General features: G+C 37.5%; 1 pseudogene; it reads right to left on the bottom strand.

Moving 5' to 3' along the window:
• Window positions 1-150: 150 nt before the first annotated feature.
• LOC137241028 (uncharacterized) overlaps window positions 151-23,730 on the bottom strand; it is a 136,775-nt pseudogene continuing 113,195 nt past the window's right edge.

Here is a 23,730-nt window from a genome sequence, read left to right as displayed (position 1 = left end):
AGATTCCAACCATCGGACATGCACTCGTCCGCCCATATTTTGCTAAGGAGGTGCTGCATGCACCTTACCAACTCCTCGCCTTATTCTTTTTCAATCTGGTTATTGCTATTCTTACTTCGTCATAATCGGGCGGGGGGACAAATATTCCATCATCATCGATTGCGGGACCGGGTTCGTCATCTCTGCGCGGTGAATCGCTGCCTCCACTTAGGAGAGCAGAGAAGTGTTCCCTCCATAATCTAATCACTCTCTGGACGTCAGTTACAAGGTCACCGTTTTCGTTCCAACAGGAGTTTGACCCGGTCTTAAAACCTTCCGTCTGTCGCCGTGTTTTTTGGTAAAATTTTCGGGCGTTATTCCCGGCGGCTAGCAGCTCAAGCTCCTCGAACTCACGCCTTTCTGCTTCTGCTTTTTTCTTCCTGAAAAGGCGTCTCGTTTCCCTTTCCAACTCGCAATAGCGTTCACATACTCCTCTTGTTGTGCTCGCTTTTGACGTAGCCTTGTAGGCAGCGTCGTTTCTTTCGGTTGCAACGCTGCTTTCTCCATCGTACTAGTTGTTTTTTCGTGGCCGCTGGTAACCAATTTTTTCCTCAGCGGTAGTACGAAGTGCTTTGGAGATATGCTGCTCCTGTATTCCTTAAGGCTGAGTTGTGCTCTCAGAGAGCAGGTGTGAGAGTCGAGTTGCGAAATCATTGGCAGCCTGTTGTGATTGAAGCTTTTCGACGTCTAGCTTCCCTTGTGTTTTTTGTTCCTTGGTTTTAGCCGCGCTGAGGCGGGTGCGTATTTTGGCTGCAACGAGATAAAGATTCCAGTCGATATTAGGTCCTCTGATCGTGCGCACATCAAAAACACTGGAGGCATGGCGTCCGTCTATCACAACGTGATCGATTTGATTGCGAGCATTTCGATCAGGACACAGCCGTGTAGCTTGATGTATCTTTTTATGCATGAACCTCGTGCTGGATATGACCATGTTTCGAGCATCGGCAAATTCAATCATCCTCAGCCCGTTAGGAGAAGTTTCATTGTGTAGGCTGAACTTTCCGACTGTAGGGCCAAAAACACCTTCTTTGCCCACCCTGGCGTTAAAGTGGCCAAGCGCGACTTTTATATCATGACGGGCGCAGCGCTCGTATGTGCGTTCTAATTGTTCATAAAAAGTGTCTTTCACTTCATCGCATTTCTCATAGATATACCTTATACTGTGGAAATTAATTTAACGTGACTAGCTGTTTCTGTTTTTCGTATGGGATATGGCTGTATAGACTTTGTAAACTGTAAGCTTAAAAAAAACTAAAAAAAAATTTGGTGATTTTCAAATAATTCCTAAAAATCAGTCAACTTTTTTTTTGTTTTTGTATATTTTTTACTATTATCTTTAAAAAACTTATACCTTCAATATTTGTTCCAACGAAATTACGAATCTTGAAAAAAGATTCGTTGAGCCTTGAGCACTTTACGGATATTGTTATATGGGACAGGGAACCGGTTATAGTTCAATTTCACCGAAACTGCAAACTTGACTAACGCCAAAACTACATCATCAAAAATTTTTAAAAGAATATCAATTGCGCAGAATAGCATGAAATATTAAGTATCATGTGGTCATAAGGAATACCGCCTAATTCCTATGTAAATGTATAGGAGTTAGGTTGTTATTCCTTGTGACCACTTCATACTGTTTTAGAGATTTTCGGCGATGGAGTTTTAGCGTTAGCGAAAGTAGGAATTTGGGGCTTTTGAGGTTAGCCAGTACACAAAACTTCTTTAAGATATCTCAATTTTTACTCAAGTTATCGTTTTAATGGCTAAATAAAAATTATTTTCTATGCTGATAATTTTGTTTTGTGTCAGTCTATACATATCTCGATGCCTTTATGCCATTATGTACTACCATTATCCAACCAAAGTTACAAGTACACGCTGGGTATAAAAAAATGGTTAAGAAAATTCAAAACCGCAGACTAGAAAGAAACTAACGACTGAAAAGACTGTTTTTATTTGAATGATAAAACTCTAAATTAGTAACGTATAGGCTGTTACATGCAGCATATTTCCTAAGAATGGGGTACTCATATAGCTACAAATGTATATATTTATAAGAATATACTTGCCCTGATTTAATTTGAGTCTCTCAACCTGAAGCGAATTAAATAAAGCTCACATGCTTCAAGTAGATTGAATTTTCTGTATAGTTTTAAAATTTTGTAAGCAAACATGTATGTAAATATTCGTATGTAGCTGTTGCGTTTATTTTTGATTTACGTAACGTTTTATTTATTCATTTTTAACTTTCAACACGCAGTAAATATTTAACATTCATTTACATTCTTTCTTTCAATGCTTTTGAGCGCACAAATTGTTGATATAAATTCCTGATTTTTTCTTGGTTTTACATTTCATTAAATTTGCATAAATGCTACAAGGCGAAAACTATATTCATATGTGAGCAGAATAAAATGAGTGAAATACACTTACCCAAATATATTTGTACGCATATTATGTTTATATCCTAGCCATGTACACAGAATTGTGCATTATAGTCATATCCCATGAGTGAATCACTAGTAAGAAAATATAATAATTTACAGCAATAATTTTCGTACTTAAGTCATATAGAAGCCACATAAGAGTAACTTAAACCCTACTCTGAGGTAAAATAAAAGAGTGTTCAGAATCTCGGAAGACACCATGCTTTGAGGCATAGGGTCTAAGACGACCAGAGTGGATATTGTTCTACTTGCGATTTTTATATGGTAATTGAGTAGCATTAAACCAGACATCGGCGTTTCATACATCTTAAAATGGTGAGCAACTCACAAAGATAGCCTGCGCTCTTTGTTTAGTGAATGGTTCAGTCTGCAATGAGCAATTGCGTGTCAACATCGAGTGTTGGTATCGCTAGTTGCGCAGCGAAAAATATATGCACGTATTTACGTAAATACATTTTATTAATATGAACTTAACTAATTTAATATAAAAAAATGCAACACGATCTAATAGAGAAACTGTAAATTTTCATCAAAATTCTTAATTTTTTAGTGTATATATAGTTTTGTTGCCCATTTATTTCTAGAAAAATCAGGTGTCAGTCTTAAATTCGTAAATATTAATAGTAAAAAACGTATGTATCTATTAGGAAAATTAATGGGATCTATTTGTATATGCAAGTGGAATTTAACATAAAATATTCGCTTGCCTTTGTGCGCATCAATAATTTAGTATTTATTGCGTGCTTAGCCGTTGCAGTTTAACAAGCGAATGACCAGTGAATCAATTAGTTCGTGCGTCAAAGCGCTCTCACTAATACATTCACACAACATTTTTGCCGACACTTGCATTAAACCACTAAGGTTTTCATACAAAGATGACACTCTCGTCGCTGCGCTCACATGACAAGTAGATGGCCGCCGAATAATTTTCCGAAACTCTGAAAAGCTCTCGTGTACACCAATGCTCTCAAGCAGGGCTTTTCAAAATTGAAAGTGCGCCTGTATTAGTGAGAGCGCAATTGTCGCGATGATCGTGCGTAATTAATAAGTATTCATACATATTTTGATACCGATCAGCCGATACCCATCATCGAAGTTGCTACGCCATGTGCCAAGCGGCGACTAACTCAATTAACAACAGCAGAGCGAATCATATGCGTGTGAATTGAGAGGGCATCATTGTGCTATGAAATGAAGAGCCCTGCCCTAAAGGTAGGTTGAAGACATCACTGCTTTACAAGTGTTACGCTACTTAAGCTTCCCAGTTGACTCATTTTGTTTTGTTGATTTTTCAAAAGGAAAATGAAGATGGAACCGTACGATTATTTTTCGGCCCTGAAAATCTTCCCACCGAAAATTTATCTACCTTGCAAATACCGTTCGGAGTCCGTATGAAGCGTGTAGGCCTCGCCCCGAAAAATTGTAGAGATTAAACAGTAATACGACGTAAATTGGAGCTAAATCTCCGCCTAAGATCTCTCTTTTCTAAACTATGATTTCTCGTTAACACTTAACTTTTGTCATTTCTGTATGAGACTTTCGCATTTACATCTGACGCTTCCTCATTCCCATGCGGCATTTTCACCTTATAATTTTTTGACTTTTTTTTGTAAACTGACTACTCTCATATTGACGCTTTTGCATCACCAATTCAACTGTATTTCTGCCATGAAAAAAGCAACTGGTCTCTATTTGAGTCCTTATGGAACCGGAAAGGGAATAGACTTTATACGGGTACAAAGGGGATTGATCCTATCGATCTCCTTCGGGTATAAATGGGTACAATTAGTCTCTTCATAGGACATGATCAAACTAAAGGGAACAGTTCAACACATACAAAGAGTTCAAAACTGGAATTGGTCGCATACTCCTTTGCGACTCATCCCAGTTTTATCCAGCACTAATCGCATTTTTTGCAAGGTATGTAGATGTTTTATGTATTCAAGTAGTATGAGAATAATAAATATATGAACACATACATATGTATGTAAATACCTAGTCATACAAATCAGCTTGAAGGTATTTTTGTTCACGTATATGTATAAACACCTGCCAGGTGGTTTCCGCGCGCCCACTTATTTAACCACGTATTCACACGTAAGAAGTGCGCATACTTTGTTCTTTTATTTTTTCTTCCAAAACCTTTTCCTCCACATTTACTCCCACTTCCCCCCTAAACAAATTTGTATACGTCTACTCTCTCTTTTTGTTTCAGCGTCATTTCCTCTGCATTGTTTGTCCTGTCAGCTTTTTGTCGCTGCGTTGTAATTCTTTAAACACTGTCAACATGTGAATGCGTTTGTGTTTGAGCTTGTGTGTGAGTGCTCGTACGTGTGAATGCGCTTTGCTGTTTTTGTTTATCCACTTGGTTTGTTATTTTTTAACTTGTTCCGTTACGCCTTTTTGGCGGTTTAAATATATATATTTTTGTTTGTTGTTTTTGTTGTTGCTCACTCGCTGCGGTTCGTCCAGGTGCTTTTTTCGTTGTTTTTTTATTTATTTTTGTGTTGGTTCAATTGTTACGCAAGTTGCATAGAGTCCTCCTCCCAATTTTATTTTCTTCAAACAGCCTACCCATAAGCAAAACTCTGTAGATGTCACACGCTGAATTTTTTCCAGTCTGCCCTAAACGCGTTCTATTTCCACCTCCACTCCCTATACCACATATATCTGCTCATCTTTTCAGCTTTAAGTGCATACAAGCCTACATCAATCTCATATTTGTTGCTGGTTTTTTCCTGTCACATTAAATGCTTACGTACAGAACAGTTTGTCATTGATTTGTCGCATATTTTAAACTTTTTGTCGTTTTGATACCGCTTTTTTGTGATGAGTCTGTTGCCTGTCATCCAAAGCACTTGATCACACTATGGTATATTAGTATAAGCACACCCGACTGTTTGAGAGTTCTTCAGTTCAGAGAAGATATATAAGATGTATAAGATGGCTGGAGGAATCTCTTGGCCGATTAAAAGGTATTTCACATTAGCTCAAACCGATTCTGCTCTATGGGGTGCCGGTCTGGTGGAAAGCACTGGACACGGCGAGCACCTCCAAAATGTTAGTGTCAGTGCAACGGACGGCGCTGGTCGGCATCAGTGGCGCTCTTAGAACAACACCTACCTTGGCACTGAATGTCATGCTGAACATACATCCAGTAGATATTGCGGTAAAGGCCGCCGCGGCAAGGTCGTTGGTCAGGTTTCGTAATACGGGTTATGGGCTTTCTGAGTTCGGACACTGTAGCCTTCTTACCAGGTTCGACTTTATCCCTGACAGCACGGACTATTGTTTGCCGATAAGTGCTCCATAAACAGCCTTCACCCCAGTCATTCCCCCGAGAGAGGAGTGGGGAAGAGGACTCATCTTGGGCCGGGGACCGTTTAACTTGTTCACGGATGGGTTGAAGTTGGTCGGAAAGGTTGGTGGGGGGAGGTCTTGTGTCAAGAGCTAAATGTAAACCGCAAGTTTAAGTTGGCCGATCACTGCAGTGTCTTCGAAGTGGAAGGTGCTGCGATTAAGGATGCGGTGGATGAAATACTATCCAGTGCTAATAAGGTTAGGGAATCTAACATCTACTCTGATAGGCAAGCGGCTATCAAGGCTTTGAGTTCAACTACAGTGCGATCGAAGGTGTTCTGGGAGTGCTTGACCTCGCTTGCGATTGCATCGAACTATTTTATAATTAAGATTATCTGGGTCCCGGGCCATATTGATATCCCGGGAAACTGTCAAGGGCATCTCTTAGCTCGCATCGGTACAAGTGATATCCCGGGAAACTGTCAAGCGGATCTCTTAGCTCGCATCGGTACAATTGAACCGGATGAAGATGGCTGTAGGTATTTCGGCATTCCGCTGACCACCTGTGGTTTGCTCCTCCATAGTTGGGCCTCGAGTCAGCTGAACAAATATTGGGCAGACACCACCCCTGGCAGCGTACCAAGATTTTCTGGCCGGAAGTGGATGGCAGGAGGTCTGCCGAAATAATTTTGTTCACTAAGGCTCACCTATCAATGGTCATTAGGGATTTCACAGGGCACTATTCAATTGGAATCCCTGCAGTAGGTTTCAGTACATTGGAAATCCCATTCTGCTGAGCTGTATAGAGGATGTTGAGGTAGAGGTAGAGATTTTGCCAGAACTAGGCGAACGTACATCGGTCGTGACTCACTTGGATCTCCGGAGGATTTATCCAATGTTGAGATCGGTATCATTCGGAACTTTATCGTTGCTACGCAACGATTCTCTATGTAGCTCTAGCTACGTCATCATTACTTTATTTTATGTGGTATCATAATGGACCTTCATGTTCTCCAAGTGAGTTTCCCACATCAGGGCAGTTACCATCTAACCTAACCTAACCTAGGTCCTTACTATACTAGGATCTTTGTTGGACATAACAATTTCTATCCTCGAAATGGGCTAACGATGTTTTATGGAGTATGAAATTGACCAAGTCCCATAAATCTTGGCTATCTTTCCACCTCTATGCTTGAGTGCGTTACGTACACATTAATGCAATGCTGGATTAGTCAAACGCAGATGAAAAAGCGAATATTTTTCATAAAGGCGGAAGCAAAACGCACACAGTTTCTCTTTAGTACTCGGAAGCCTTGATATTCTAAGAGACAACTTATTGATGGGACCACGCCTTTCAGGGATATAAGAAGTAATCTATGTGAGCTCTGTGAAAAAACTCGGCCCACAACAATTTAGCCATTGGAATATGCCAAAAGAGCGCAAAAAATTGCCGTGCATTCCTTTTTTCAGTGTCTTAATACCCGAAACTAGTAACTGAGGAAAGTAGACTTCACGAGGAAAGTAGACAGACAATGGTCACTCTAGCCCAACTTCGATCTGGATGCTGCATTAGGTTAAACATTTACTTACCTAGAATCAAGGTCGAAAACCTACGCGTTATACTATGTTCTGCATTTTATGTGTCTGCCAACAACCATTTTCGACAACACTTCGGCGGGTATCCTTATTAATTATACAACAACTACAACAACAACATTAGGCTGGCTTCCACAGACCGGCCAGTTCAGCATAGCCTATCCCATCACTTGTTTTTAAATATATTTACAATAAATAAGATTTAAAATAATAAAAAGCATCAGCTTCGTTGCAAAATATGGTCGGATAAGTGCATGTCCGATGATTGGAATCTAAGTGTCCTTTTCCCAGTCCACAAGAAAGGGGATACTGCAAACTTCGCCAAATATCGCGGAATCAGCCCTCCTAATATCGCATATAAGGTCTTGTCAAGTGTGTTGTGCGAAAGATTGAAGCCCAATGTGAATCGGCTGATTGGACTTTATTACCATCGACCAGTTTTTCATAATGCACCAAATCTTGGAAAAAACTCGCCTTCGACAGCACAAAAAGGAGGTACATATATGCCGCTATGTCTGAATTTGATTTCCTCGCAAAACTTATATGACTGTGCAAAATAGGAAGGACCTCTCCGAGCCGTTCGAAACTAACGAGATTTCAGACAGGGTGACCCCCTATTGTGCGATTTCTTTAATTTGACGCTAGAGAAAATTACACTAGCTGCAAAACTTAACCGCTCTGGAACAATGTTCTATAAAAGCGGGGAATTACTGGCATATGCTGATGACATTTATATCATCGGCCTAAACACCTGCGCCCTTAGTTCTGCTTTCTCCAAACTGGAAAAAGAAGCGGCAAAGATGGGTTTGATGGTAAATGAGAACAAAACGAAGTACCTGCTGTCATAGAGCAAAGAGTCAGCGCATTTGCGCCTTGGCAACCACGCTAGTGTTGGCAGCCATACTTTCGAAATAGTAAAGGACTTCGTTTATTTGGGAACCAGCATCAACGCTAGCAACAACATCAGCTCTGAATTGAAAAGTAAAGGCCTCTCTCGGCAAACGAATATCATACTCTACAAGTCATTTACCGTATCCGTCCTGCTATATGATGTAGAAGCATGGACCATGACAACATCAGGTGAAGCGGCTCTGGGAGTGTTCGAGAGAAAATTTCTTCGAAAGAAGAAGAAGAAAGATGAGATGTACGAGCTATACGCAGACATCAACATAGTCGAGCGAATTATAACGCAGCGGCTGCGCTGGCTAGGCCATGTTATGCGAATGAAAGATGACGCTCCAGCCAAGAAAGTGTTTCTATCGGAACCCGCCTATGGAAGCAGAGGTAGAGAGCAGCCCACACTCCGCTGGAAGGACCGGGTGGAAAACGATTTAAACTCCCTTGGTGTGACCAATTGGCGTCGGTTGGCAGAGAGAATAATCAACTGGTGCACCTTGTTGGAAGGCCATAACCGTTTAAACGGTTAAGCGCCAATTAAATAAGTAAGTAAGTAAGTAAGGAATAGTACAGCAATTCTACATAGCTTCATCGAAACTCGACTTATACAAAGTACATATTTGGTGAACACTTTCAATGATTTACCATTTATGCAAGACTTTTTATCATTTTAAGCTCTTATTAATTTAAAAATGTATTTTAAAAATGGTTTAATCGTGGCGAATACGGATTTAGTACATATTTATCTACTTCAGTACACTTGTCAAGTTGCATACTTTTAAATCGAGGTGCGTTTATAATTTCTCACCACACTGTCAATTTAAATCCAGTTTGTCATACACAGCATCTACATACATATATATGTATAAAATGTGAAAGCGCTTTTTATCGTTATCAAATATGGTATACCTATGCATTTTTTATTAACATTGTGCGTCATATTTGACCCTTTTTGTTGAAGTATACATAGAGATTTTTACTTGTACTTGTAAACAGGGTATTTTTTAACTTTGATTGGTTGTACAGGTATAAAGGAATTGAGATAAATATGGACTTTTATATAACAAAATCAGCAGTATCGAAAAAAAATTTGACTACAAGTCCGTCCGTCCGTCTGTCCGTTTTTCCATCCGCTAACCCAATAGCTTGAGCAAATATTGAGATATCTTCACCAAATTCGGTATACGGGCTTCTCTGGTCCCAGAATAGACTGGTATTGAAAACGAGCGAAATCGGATGATACCTACCTCCACTTTTTCGATATCGAAAATTTGTAAAAATGAAAAAGTGAGATAATTCAAAAACGAATACCGGTATGATGATGAAATTTGGTAGGCCAAATGACGCAAAACATAAATTTTCAAAAATTTTAGAATATGGGCGTGGCATCACAAACATTCAGGAGAAACAAATTCTGGCTATTTAAAAATCCGTAAATCAAAAGCCATTAAAGGTTTTACATTACAACAGCGTTTCAAGTGCACAGCTGGTTATATAATGTTCGTTTTCGCCCGAACTAAGAATTTCTTACTTGTTATTCAAAGAGTTGATATCACGTTAAATTATTGCTAAACAAGAGCAAATCACAAAATACAACACAACACAAGTCCTTCATATAATGACTGTAGGATATTAGTATTGGAACAATTTTCGTCATCCCTTGCCAAGTTTGGTTTGGGCATAAGATGGCATATCACTAAAAACGGTTTGTCTCCAAATCAAATTTGGCAGGAGCTCAGGGAAAGTCGTTCCATCATACACCTGTTTTCCAGCCTGTCGAAAAATAAAAATATGACTAGCGAACTTCAAACCATGCCCCATCAGCAGTATTTTTCTTGATAGACAAACGCTGCCAAATTTAGTAAGACTTTGAAAGAAGTACATCGGAGGCCTCTTTATCGTTCGAAAGCAGCATCTCACATGCAACATTCTCACTATTTTTTGACTTCAAACTTTTGCGCTGTTTTCGACTTCGATCCACTGAATTTTCTAAAGGGTGAGACATTAGTTACTAGCTCAAGCGGAGAACAATATTATTTTTCAGTATCGCTTACGAAACCAAGATAACCAATTTTCATCTCAATTGGCACTTTACAAAATGTACATAGTTTGCAAAAAAATTATCTTCAATGCTATACACACCTCACATGTGCATATATACAGAGCACTGCAGGGCGCTGTCCTAAGTAGTCCAACTTGAATGACTTTATTCTTAAATCAAAATGAAATATAAAAAATATACATTAAACGGCTAATAAAAGACTAAAAACATAAATGTTGGAAAATACCAAAATTAAGAGAGATAAGAAGGTACGAAAAATTTCGCAGAAAAGCATTAGCCTTTGGAAAAAAATATTTAAGGATAACATACAAAAGGTATATTCACAAAAAAGGACTTACTATCAGAGGCGGATCCAGCACGATTCGGTAGGGGGAGGGGCGGGGGGATTTAAGTCAACTTTTTAAGTAAGATAAAGTGACCTTAAAATTTTTCATAAAAACACACACACATATCTACACTCATCTACAAAAGTCATCATCAGTTTCCAGTTTTTACTAAGATTTGCTTCGACCTTCATTATTTTCAATATTTTTATAAAAATATGTTTTATAATGTATTTTCAGGCGGCCTTTTGGCGAAGTGTCAGTCGATATCAAAACAATGAAATACAATATTTATTTTTATGTGTGTATATCTTTTTTCATAGTAGGGCAATAGGATCACTTAACGCACGTTCTCAGATTTTTTAGCACCAAGAAATAATTATCACAGCATTTTAAGACGGAGCCAGACATTGCTAAATTGACAAATAAACGACTAAATAAGCAGGCCTGAATCGTGGTAAAAAATAAATAAAAACAAATATATACTTGGCGCAATTTATCTCAGAATATATTTAGGCTGAGCTTCTCTTCAAGTTTGCATCTTGTCCCTTTTTAGTTTTTCCTACAAATATACGGAACGGGGCTTTAATTTTTTATGCCGACTCCGAACAGCACCTGGAAGGCAGATGAGTTTTCACTGAGAAGGTTTTTAATGGCAGACAATTTTCGGAGTGTTATCCAAACCACTGTCGAGGGCGACCCCGTTTAGAAATGCTTTTTTGTATTTGAATGAACTTTTTTCTTAAATTTTTATGTTGCTTTTGCGCGGGTCTTGAACCCAGCACCCTCGGTGTGGTAGGCGGAGTATGCTACCACTACACCACGGCACCGCCAGAGCCTCGAACCCGCAAAATAATAAGTTAAGCTTAAATTCCAGTTAAATAATTATAAGAAGAAAATAACAAGTGTTCACTTTCATGAAAAATTTACGCTTATTGTGAACCATAAACAACCTGTTGGAAAGGCATCATATTATTCCGTTTTTCCGGTCGTGTATTGAAAGCTCTTATACAGATTTTGAAACATTATAAATGTGTCAATTAGGCTAATTCACGAATATTTTTTATTAGTTATCTTAGCTGAAAAATACTAAAATTTTATCCACATTTAAGCAACTCTACACATTGTTCATAAAGTACGAGCCCTCGACTTTCAATGAATTTCTTCTGCATTAACCGAATTTCGGACCGGAGGAAGATAGGTTCCATCAACTACTAAGAACTGCCCAAAGAACTACAGGTTGACTTAATTTTACATATTTTTTTTATCTTTATGTAGAATTATGTATAGTATGAGTCAGAGCGTGCCACAATTCCCAAAATAATGGATATTTCCTGGCGTGAATGTATTACTGCTGCCAAATAGTAGCACATTAACGCGATGTAGGCACTGAAATTCGCGAAGGCCTATATAAATAAGTTTTTTGTGACATTTTAAAAATATTGCTCCTTCTTTTGTTTTTTCAAAATGAATTTTTGTCCAAAACAAAGATGTGGTGTGGCAACCGTGATCATGAAATAGTGACCAAGGCTGCCAAATTTCAGCGAAAAGTACGCAATTCTTTCGCCAGATACTAGAATGGTACATTTTTTCTGCTGATTTTATCCACAGCGAAACAAATGGAAATTGGAAATGAATATATAGCTAAACTGTTCATTTCATAAAATATTTCAACCGAAGTATTATAAATTGCAGAGGAGGCGATCGCCCCCTCTCCCTCCCTGGATCGGCCACTTCTTAATATAAATAAATAAATCCGCAATTGTAAATAGATTAAAGAGCTGCCAGATTAAAAATGATGGAAATGGAGTGGCCACATTGTGCATACTAACTATCAGGGGCAATGTGGCGACAGTACTGTACAGAAACAACGGTAATAACGCATTGGAGTGGATTTTGATCCACCAAGCGCTCTGAAGTATGGAGGTGAGATGCACCAACCATATTCACAACAGCGACTGCAAGTATTAAGGCACTTACCGCTCTTCAACATACTTTCGAATGCTTTACTGATTTCGCGATTGGCCAGCAATAATTGTGTGAATGCAGTGAAGTTGCAAGTGAAGTTCAGTTTGCACGTTCCATGCAGTATTCGCGCTACATATACTTATATATTTTCAGTCCACAATTTCTTAATTTCATGAACTGAGAATTTTGAAGTTTTTATCCTTCACATTGCATATACTCATTGGTGACTTAAAGATTTTAATATTTTATTATATTCTCGTTTCCTTCGTTTTTGCTTTCTCAACTTCACTATCTCTATTTATGTGCTTTTGATCTTTTATATCATGTACTTAACTGTGTACATTTTCTTTTAATATTTTCTATAGGTGCGTGTTTGCTTGAATCCTTCTACTGTTTTGAACAGCTTTCGGCTTTTGAGAGAGTTTATTGTTAATAAATGTAGAGTAGCGAAAATTTTAGCAGCGCATATGATTGAATTCATTAAGATTGTTAAAACTCTCTTGCGTCTAGCACGCTAAAGATAAAAGCCAAATTGTTCAGTATTCAAGAATTTCTGTCAAGACCAGGTGATCATGTCTTTCTATAGTGTTTTAAAGGTTGCAACTTAGATAATTTCGACTTAAATGAACTTCAAAAGTTAAAATAAAATAAAATAGTAAAAAAAAATGTTTAAGTTAAACGGTTTTATTGGAAAGAATACTTACATTTATTAGTAATAATACAAAAAGATATAAAATAATTAGATTGGTACTAGTCATCACACTCCTCGTCAATCTAGGGCGTTGATCAGACAATTAAATAAAAGCGTTGGGCGCGTGAAATTTCTAAAAATGTGAGACTTAGCATAACCTGATTTAGGTTTAGTGGTCTTAATGACTATCAATAGAAATTTGACGCGTTCAACGCTTTTATTTAATTGTCTGATCAACGCCCTAGATTGATGAGGAGTGTGATGACTAGTACCTACCTAATTATTTTATATCTTTTTGTATTATTACTAATAAATGTAAGTATTGCTTTCAATAAAACCGTTTAATATACATTTTTTTTTATAAATTTTTTTTTACTAAAGCGGTTTCTATTTCTGTATGTAAATATGATTTCCAAATATGAGCCAAATTGGACCACAAATACGAGTTTTGTGAATATATCGATCCATGCGCCACCTAGCGGAGATTTTTTAATAGGTCGCTTTCTATTCTTGTATGTATTATGTGTTCCAAATATGAGCGAAATCGGACCACAAATACGATTTTTGTGAATATCTCGTTCCGTGCGCTACCTAGTGGCGATTTTTTTTCTTATTATTGCATTGTCATCGGGTTCTGAACTATACTCCAAGTTTCAATCTTGTAGCTTATCGGGAATTTACTTAAATTTTTATTACAAAAATCGCGCTGGCTGTGCAGCCTGTCAAGTCAACCTAAATAAAACCGTTTAAAAAAAGTATAAAACAATTAAAGAGAAGATGTATGTAATGATTTCACTACCTTATTCATCACTGGGCTGGGTATTGAACCAAAACAGTTTTCTTAAGAAATGAATCCACAAGAAAAACAGCACTTTACCCGTTTTTCGAACATACTCAGAAAAAAACTTTTTCCTAGTATGAGAAAATATTTCCTAAGTTTTTTTTTTAAATGAGAAGAATTTAAATTCAATGAGTAATAATTTCCTACTTTTGTATACAACTTTTCATTATTTTGAGGAAAAATTTTAATTTTAAGAAATTTTCTATCCAGATTCAGAGAAGGATTTCTATAGCGAAATATCATATAAAAGTTTACTCTGTTTTAATAGCTATTTTCCTCAATTTTAGAAGTTTTTTTATTACAGTCTCCAAAACTTACATACTGTTTATCGAAACTGGAAACCGGGCCACCCTAAAGAACAAAGAGAATGTAAGTTTTGTTTACATAACGATTGTTTGGAACGGCATAAACATATCGAGTTAAGTTATCAAAATCATTAGGGTGACAAAAGTGGCCATTAAGCCGTGTCGGCCGCCATGTTCGTCCGACTGTGAACACGATAACTTGATTGAATTTTGAGACACCTTATTAAAACTTCGTGTGTTGGTTTCCTGGTATTGCAATCCCATCGCTGTTTAAAATGAGCGAAATAGAATCAGCAATGCGTTTCATTCTTATCAAAGCTTTATTTAGATCTCACTTTAACCTCTCCCATTTTACTTTTGAAAATTTTTAAAAAGAGGCGTAGCATCGACTACTGAATAGGCAGATGAGCTAGCTAAAAGGGGCTCATCCATCGAAGCTTGTACTGCCGATGACGTGGACTAAAGCGAGGGACTATATAGTGTCGAAGACCATGAGTAAATCTCAGAACTTTGGACTAAAAAAAATACTCTTATCATTAAAAAGTGAGGTTGTATTTAGACACATGACGGGTATTCTGACTGGACTGCTTTCTTTCGTGACATGATCCTAAACCAGGCCTAGTCAGTGAAAGCTGATGTAAAAAACTTGGACTGGAAGATGAAACTGTCAAGCACTGTGAGTGCTTGCACCTTACGCTCGCCAGACTAAGACTCCAACTAAAGGGAGTGACACAGCTATCACATCTAAAGTAGCTAGTGACATAGGCCTGAGCTTGTGTAATGTAATGATGTAATGTTGTAGCATATGTTTTGGGTTTTGAAAGGCTATTCAGTTTGGTCGCTAAAAAACTCGTGGTAGCATTCTGGACACTTCCGTCTATGTGAGGTCCTCACAGACCGGCCAGTTCAACCTTACCAAGTTTGATTTTAAAATTTTCTTGGTTTATACTTTGAAGTGTATGCAGGGAGCTCTGCTTATAGTTCAAAACTGTAAATTGAATAACATATTAGTCAAAAAGTCATATTGGCGACTCTGGGAGTGTTCAAGAGAAAAGTTCTTCGTAGGAGTTATGGGTCTTTACGCAAAGAAGTTTTAAAGATAAGATGTATCGCTGGAAGAGCCAGGTGCAAAACGATTTAAAATGGCTTGGTGTGACCAATTTGGACAGGTTAGCTCAACGAAGAAGCGACTCGCTAGCCTTGTTGGAAGGTCATAACCGTTTTAACGGGTAAGCGCCAATGAAGTTAGTAAGCATGTTGCAAAGTCATAAAAATTTTTTATGTTTGGAATTTTAAAAAAGAAGATTGAGCCTCAATATGATTACTCTGAGCTTTCAGATATTTGGCATCATAAATTTAGTCACAGATTATAACGCTAAAAGCTTTAAGCCTCGTAGCATAGCATCCTGTATGTATATTTGTATAATCGAAGAAAATTTAAGGGATAAGATTTGTGTACAAATATAAAACGGACCGCAGCTCATATTTTATCGAAAATTTAGTGCTTTGTTATTAGCGGTTTAGCGAAATTTAATTACCATGTGCAATTTATTGCGGTTATATTCGAGCTCAAAAGTTAAAATTTGTTTGTGTAGCTCGCTGATTGAGTCATTAGCACTGACTTTTAAATTCGATCATAAATTATATAAACTCGAAACATGCTGAAATATTAAGTGCTTCACAAAGATAGAAATGCATCAGCCCTTATAATCTATACATGTATACACAATTAATTATTTGTATGTATGTATTAGAGCGGGTCAATTTTTTCTCCCATCAGGAGTATAGCAAAAACGTAATCTACATATGATTCTAAGAAAAATTATTGAAGACACCATAGCTGTAAGTCCGATTTCGAGTCCCCGAGTGTTGCAAAAATAAATATTTTGCCATATGAATGTAGGGTTTGGCCAAAAAATCTTCATAGCTTCTGATAGAATTATAGAAGGAATATCCTGTTGGGCTTACTTTAAAGGTATTTTACGTAAATTTCAGAATCTGTATTAATATTGAATTTTAGTAGAGATATCAGGCTTAATTTATGAGAAGTTAGCCCAAAATGATCTTTTAACTATTATTTATTATTATACTTTTTGTATTATTATAATTTTTAACAAATTTCTTATGGAATTTTTTTTTACAGCTTTTGGTATTTAAATTTAAAATGGATGAACCAAATCCTTTTACGCCTTCACCACTTTATCACATATACTTATGCCAATGTATTTCTGTTGCATACGGCGGTGTAATTTACTTAATATTGGAGATAGTGTAATCCAAAATAATTCATATTACGCTCATCCAGAAAACATTTTATTAACAATGTTATTTGATGATAGAAAGGCCATACGTGATAGAGCTATCAAAAAATTGTATACTATCGAGAAAAATACTTGATCCAACTAAACTCAGAGTTTACAAAAAATATGTATGATATTATTTATACTGATATGATTGATCTGAATGACGATAATTTACTATCTAAACCGGCATTCACAAGAAATATTCCATACGGTCACTTGGTACAATTCTTAGATTATGATGAGCCAACACTAGATGATCCTAATATTCCAATGCATATACAAGGAACAGAAAGATATGTACAGTTGTTAACATCTGTTTCCAAACGTGTTATAGAAAAAAAAACGTGAAGGTGTTATGGCTATTACAGCAGAAAGTCGTGAAAAACAACCACGAAGGGAGAGCAAAAAAATTTAAAAAAATAATAACATAAAATTACTTTTATTTTGAAAAACACGTTAAAATGGTCAATTCTAAGTAAAAAAATATTTTTTAAATAAATTACATTAAAATTATAAAAATTGTGTTTTTTTGCTTAGAAAACAAAAATTTTCCATAAGAAATTTTTTAAAAATTACGATATAGTAATTAAAAGTCCATTTTAGGCTAATTTCTCATAATTTAAGCCTGATATCTCTACTAAAATTCAAAAACACTATAGATATTAATACAGATTCTGAAATGTACGTAAAATACCTTTACAGTAAGCCCAATATGATATATTTCTATAATTCTATCAGAAGCCAAACCATACATTCATATGGCAAAATGTCTAGTTTGCAACAGTCGGGGACTCGAAATCGGACTTACAGCTATGGCGTCTTCAACAATTTTTCTTACAATCATATGTTGATTACGTTTTTGCTATATCCTGATGAAAAAAAATCTATCCATAAAATTTTACCAGCTTTGTATGTATGTAGGTATGGATCGGGTTGGATCCAAAACGAATCTACTGATCACAATCAAATTGGAACCACCCACTTGAAAGCATCCAAGGATGATTATAGGATAAAAATACTTTAAGTATATGAAAGGAGCGTGACGTCTTTCATACAAATGGAATCTTTGATAGTGCATAACTTTTAAAATATTCCTGTTAGAGTTGAAGGTCAATCCTTAACACTACCAAGAAGATGTGGGGAGAGTAAGAAGGGGCGTGGTACCTTCCATACAAATTAAGTATTTTATACTGCATATCTCTGGATGTAGTAGCAGTAGAATAATAAAAACTACAGAACACAAAGCAAACGCGAAACCTTCCTTAAGAATTGGATTTTGCAGAACTATCACTGCCGCAACAACTTAGGTTATTTTAACACACAAATTCGACAGCAGAGTTGGATTTGGCTCTTATTCCTTTTTAATGTTTAGTAATCTTTTTGGGTTTCTAATCTTTAGGGTTGGTATTTTAGGATGCATCTGGAGGAACCGGAAAAGCATTTCCTCAAAAGTTGATATTAACTGAGTTAAAAGCGAAGAGAGAAATCACTATGGTATTTACATCCTTAGGAATCGCGGATATCACTTATGTGGTGGACGTACAGCTCACTACTCATTTAAATTTCCACTGTTTCTGCAAACATCCGATATAACAAAGAGCAACGTAATCAAAAGGTGAAGCCAAAGTGAGGTTCTAAAAACACATGTAAGCTTACAATCTAAAATGAGTGTACCATGGCTCATAAACAGTCGCTGGAAACTTTGGACCGAAACCTTTAGGACTTGAGGGGTAGTAATCATCCCATGAGTGCTCCTTTCCTCTTACTAGATGGAAATATCCGACAAATTCTGGAGGTTTTTTGGAAAGGAACACTCTCAGATAAACTGAGTGCGTGTTTAAAATCGTCAAATCTATAGAATGTACAAAAATTAACTCTCTCTACAAATAGTAGAGCTCATTCGTGCGGAGACACTTCAGCAGAAGCATTTGTGTGACCGTTTCTTGAAATCGGTAGAGTCCAAATTTCTACTTATTTACTACCAGATTTCATTTATTTTCCTCTAATGTATTTCCATTTAAAGCAAAATATACAAACTATAAATGGCTTCAAGAAAGGGCAATTTTGGTACCTAAAATATCATTTATACCAAAATTCAAGAACAACTTTCATAGCCGGGACAACGTATCAATCTATTGACACAGTCGTGGAAGAACCCTAAGCTGTGTACTATTTGGTTGAGTTTCTAAACTCCTTGAAGCCATCAGGAATTCCTCCTCATCGATTGATTCTTAAAAAAGTTCCATATAAGTTATGCTTCGTACTTTGGAAAGATATATTTTTCCCATTTTTTGTTCCTATCAATAAAGCTCAAGTACAGTCATTAGCTGTAGCAAGAGTCAATCTTACCAACTCATGTTGCACCCATTTCCAAGCCTGCTCCAGAGTTTACTCATCGAAAAGTTTTAAATTTATACAACAAATTTTATTCCAAAAAATATTGTTTATCCTACGGTTTTCAGCAATACATATATTTGCAAATACAAAACCAAAAATATGCATATTTTTATAGAAACGTTGAGTAAAACCAACGGGCATAAGCTAGTATACTACATATAAAGTTTATATCGACGTTCCATACGAAAACTAGGAATTTCCTTTTCTGACTGACGTTTTATCTTGCTAGTAATTTATTTTTGTTTTTCTGATTATTAACATGGTCTAGAGTTGTAAAGGTACTTTCTATAATCGAAATTTATTGCAACAACTGAATCTGGCGACTCTAATGAAACTGGGTAATTGTCATTAAGATTCTCTTCATAAATCTTACAAATTTTGTTCTTTACCAGCCCCAACCTCCTCTACAAAATACGGGTGTCCATGACTTAGCCAATGCTTTTGAGCCCTTATTCGTTGCACAATATTATCTGCGTGAAGCTCCCTCTATACAAAAAATCTCTGTTAAACCATTCCAGACTGGTAGTTATAAACACTTATATAAGCAACCCCCACTAACAGCTGCCGTTAAGTTCTCCTTGCAAGAAGTAAAAGCCAAATTAAACTTCCTTAACCCTAACGCCATAGTCGTAACCATACCCATATCCATAACCATCTCAATGTGATCGATTAATGGTGCCTTAACCCAAAAATCGTGAAAAATTCATAAAAATAAAGAAAACGCAAAAAATTACAGACATATTCCACAAAAAATAAGTCTCTTAGTCATAACGTATTCAAAACAATGAAGAAAATCTACAAAAAGTTATTAAATTCATCAACTCAAATATTTTTAGGTTATTGATATGGCGAGAAACCAAAAACCAATTGATTGGCTATGGCGTTAGCGTTATGGTATGGCACCATTAATCGATTACATTGATTTCCATAAGGTAGGTTCGATCAGCTGTTTTATCTGGTTATAGCTTTATGGTTATAAGTCACCATTAATTCGCCCTTAACTTATGCTTATGTCCCCTTTTGGCTGATATCTCCTAAATAGGTTGTAATATGGAAATACAATTTTCTCCTTCTCCATTCTTTAACACCATGTGTTTGTTATCTTTAGCATATAAGCACATCTTGGGACTATACCTACTCCTAATTGTGCACCTACAGCAACAAATTTTGAAATCAGTCTCATATAAAACTTGCGCCTTACTGTTCCGCGGCTACTTATGGTAGAAACACTAGTGAAAGACTTTTTACTGGAGCTGATTTTATTCTGACTTATAAATGTGCAAGAACATAAAAACCGGATTCGAAAACGGTGCTTTTTAAATGCTTCAGTTACGAGCACAAGACGTTCTTCTGACCGAAAATATTCCTCTTACGATGTACCTACTCCTTCAGTAAGCAAAGCCCATTGTCATATTTTAGCTTCTGTAAAAAAAACGTGTTTGTGTATTCTTACCTGCACCTCCTCTTCTCCATGTTGGATCTTTGTATCTCCTCCGTATTTTCCTCATTTTACTGTCTCGATTTTACTGTCTTCTACTCGCACCTTATGTTCTCTGGCTCAAGCTTTCTCTACTTTTATACCCAGCTGTACTTGTTATTCATCTTTTTAATTCTCTTGCTTTTTCTTTTTCCTATTAAACCCTCGCACCTCTTTCATTTTCTACTCACACCTTCTTTCCTCTCAAATATTTACTTGGTCAAGAGGTACCGCTGTAACAAATTCCAGCCAAATCGCACCATAAGTTGAACTTTTCTGAAGAGCCCATAGCCCGACGGGTTCATTTCCTGGGGAAAAAGTCTATAAAATTGTGAATTTAATTCATCCTTAAATGGCCTTGAACACACACACACACACACACACAATTTATTCAAAATTGGCCCAATCGTTTAGGGGAAGTTCCGTGACACACAAGCGTACGGAAGATTTATATGTAAAGATTTAGCAGGGCTGTTTGTCTTGCTGCCACCAAAATCGGTCTTGCGAACATGCCCACTTTATTTAAACAAATTACACTCTTTATTTCATCACAGTATAGATATGGTGGAATGAGGTAAGAGAGTTGAACAAGTTTTGAAAATCGGCATGGCCCCGCCCTTTTTAAGTTAATCTCTACTTTATACTCTTAATCCCATAAATATAGCAACCTTACGCAATTTAGCCAGTTCTTACGACAATGAAGTTTGTTCTTATGACAATAACTATTTCTTATAAAAAAAGTGAAATCGGTTGGAAATTGCCTCAATTTTTTTCAAACAACCATCCGCCTGTCCTCGCGATATTTAACGATAAAGGCACTTCCCGAAGCTTTTGGGGGATCTTATCGATGTTGATGGTTCTTTGCCGTACTAGCTCAACCATCACGAGAATGATTAATATGACCACACCCAACATTCTAGGCCATACCGCCTCCACTCCCTGGGGTCGGTCGCCAGAGTTTTGCCTGCTAAATATGTGTATGATACATTCATATTTGTAACAGGATTTCCCTCGCGTAAGTGAGGCTGACAATTGCCTTGCGGAAGCTCTGAAGCTATAAAGCTTTGTATTGCGCTTATCAACCCCTTGCATCCATTTAAAATGGTCGATATCAGATTTTAGTCACTACCCCATTTTCGATTTCGAGCATTTCAAAAAATAGCATAATGCATTGAAAATACTGAAGAAAATTAAATGCTTTCAAAGCCTTAAATTGAAAATCCACTGAAGCAATTTAGCAGAGGCATCGTTCTTCATATTAATTATAGGTCTGGCCTAAATCGGTTGACAACCACGTCCACTTTATTCAAAAAACCTGTTTTAAACCTTTTTTTAATTTATTTTTTTTATGGTGTGCAACTACGTTACCAGTCGTGATATGGTAAGACAAAGTTTAAAAATTACAAAAAAATTCTAATAGAAGTGCCCCTGCTTTTTATAAATTAATCTCCCCATCAAGAGTAGAACATATTACGCACGTGTATGTCTATAGTATCAAACTAATGGAAGGGTGTGGTCCGCTGACGGAAATTGTAGCTATGAACTCACGATGCAGTCGTGTAAATATATTTTAATAATTATGCGGCCCTCAAGGCAATAATGTCACAGATTTTTATAAAGAAATGTCCTCAAATGCAAATAAGCATTATAGAGAATCCGCTCAGGCCGGAGCGTACATTTATATCAGATTAAGGGTCAAGAAGGTAAGGTAAAGGCCGATGAGTTGGCTAATGGAGGTGTATCACTAGATGAATATACTCGTATGGTAGATGTTTTATCCACCTATGAGGTGGGTTTTGTAGAAGGCTGAGGTAGCACTCAGTCAATCCAGGGTCAAGCAGAGGTCCCACAAACCCCCACTTAATAAGAACACAGTTGTTATGTGTTAATGACGAACACACGCACACACAAACGGCTTGACGGGTAGTGAGGGCAGCAGCCGCCGGACAGTATTAGCGGACAGATTGGTACAGCGGTATGCAGTGGCGGGATTAGCACGGCGGCTGGACGGCGGACAGTATTAGCGGACGGATGGATGTAGTGGTATGGACGCAGTGACAGTACCAGCGAGCTGGTTAGACGGTGGTGAGGTAGCAGCGGCTAACGGTCATCGTAGCAGCGGCGCAACGGCGGTAGGATGGCAGGCGGCCAAACGGTCGTCGAGGCAGCGGCGCAACGGCGGTAGGATGGCAGGCGGCCAAACGGTCGTCGAGGCAGCGGCGCAACGGCGGTAGGATAGCGACGGCAACAACAGGGCGACGGAACGCGTACCAGTGGCGTGGCCAAGGCGAGGTGGCGGTGCAAACGTTCTACTTGGTTACCTTTTCGGGAGGGTTACCAGTAGCGGCGGTGGCGGGTGGCGGCTTCCCGTGATGACGCTGTCCCAGTGGCGACGGCGGGGGGACCTGTGAGGAATGAATCGACAACAGAAAATTCATTCTCTTGTATACTGCTTCTGCTACGATGGAAGTGAGAAATGAACCACTAATTGAGTACTTCAGTTTGTCATTTACTGTGAGTTGGCGTACTGTGTGCATATTATTGTTATCGCCAATGCTATTCGCATGCATTGGTATGTAGCTGCTGCTGTTGGCTACCTGATAATGTACTATGTATGTATACTCTCAGGCGTAGGTGAAAAAGGGTTAGAGTGGGGTCTCGGGCGTAGGAGAAAAAGGGTTACAGTGGGATCATACTATTGTAACGCTACGTTACACATCTGAGAGAAACTAAAAGTAGACAGGTGTTGCATATGATTTATCAAGCAGCAAAAGTGTGGATCGAAGAGCATACCTGCAAATGTTCTAAAATAATGTGCAAATTGTAGGATATTACTTACAAGCACAAAATCGCTCAGGTCTTTAAAGAGAAATAACCTAAATCTCCTAATTAACATACTAACGAAACACTGCCTTCTGACATTACATGCTTTAAAATAACGTACTAACAGTAATAGGTAGTTCGGGCAGCAGGAGAAGGCGGCTAAGCACGTTCTGTGTTTATTTAATGCGCTCGTAAGGTCAAGGTTCCAGATATTAGGAGCGGCAAAGCTGTCGGCGCTGTCGGAGCTTGAGACAC

The sequence above is a fragment of the Eurosta solidaginis genome, chromosome 1 (genome assembly GCF_040869045.1).
Source record: "Eurosta solidaginis isolate ZX-2024a chromosome 1, ASM4086904v1, whole genome shotgun sequence".
Taxonomy (NCBI): domain Eukaryota; kingdom Metazoa; phylum Arthropoda; class Insecta; order Diptera; family Tephritidae; genus Eurosta; species Eurosta solidaginis.
Note: the sequence above shows the minus strand (reverse complement) of the source record. Positions and strands in the feature narration are given on the sequence as shown.